The sequence below is a fragment of the Branchiostoma floridae genome, chromosome 1 (genome assembly GCF_000003815.2).
Source record: "Branchiostoma floridae strain S238N-H82 chromosome 1, Bfl_VNyyK, whole genome shotgun sequence".
NCBI lineage: Eukaryota > Metazoa > Chordata > Leptocardii > Amphioxiformes > Branchiostomatidae > Branchiostoma > Branchiostoma floridae.
Window position 1 is genome coordinate 30510081 of NC_049979.1, and position 610 is coordinate 30510690.

Below are 610 nucleotides of genomic sequence, written 5' to 3' on the forward strand. Positions count from 1 at the left end.
TTCTATTCAAACTCATTCTGATGTAATGTATCGCTTTTGGGGCAAAAGGAAGGGTTTGAAAATTGCAGCTAAAGTGTCTACGGCGTTTTCTGTTGCCGGCCCACCCAATAAAGGCCCCAACCCGCCAGTGCCCACGACCCAGTTTGATAAATTGTGACAAATTGTTTTAATTTAGAGTGTGCTGAACTGGAAACAGCAACGAGTTGTAAGTGTCTGTTAAATACCATCTGTTTATTTAACAACCATCTAGGTTGTTAAATAGACAGTCGCCTGCAGATTCATTTCAAGTTCAAGAAAATTCAGATAAGGTCCATGGCTAGTGTTTGTTTATTTATTGAATTCTAGTAAACAGATATGTCACCTTTGATTACCGTAATATTTCGGTAGACACTGTTTAACATTAAAACCCCTGATACATTTTGTAGATATAGAAGGTAAAAAAATATCAGTATCGATTAAATAAACTTTTAAACCTAATGACCCTAAACTTAAGTAGGTTTCATTAACACATATCAATACCATAAAAGAATTCCAATTCACTGATGATACAAACAACATACCTAAAATATTAGATAACATGACAGTGTTTTGCCAGCTTTACTTTGATAAC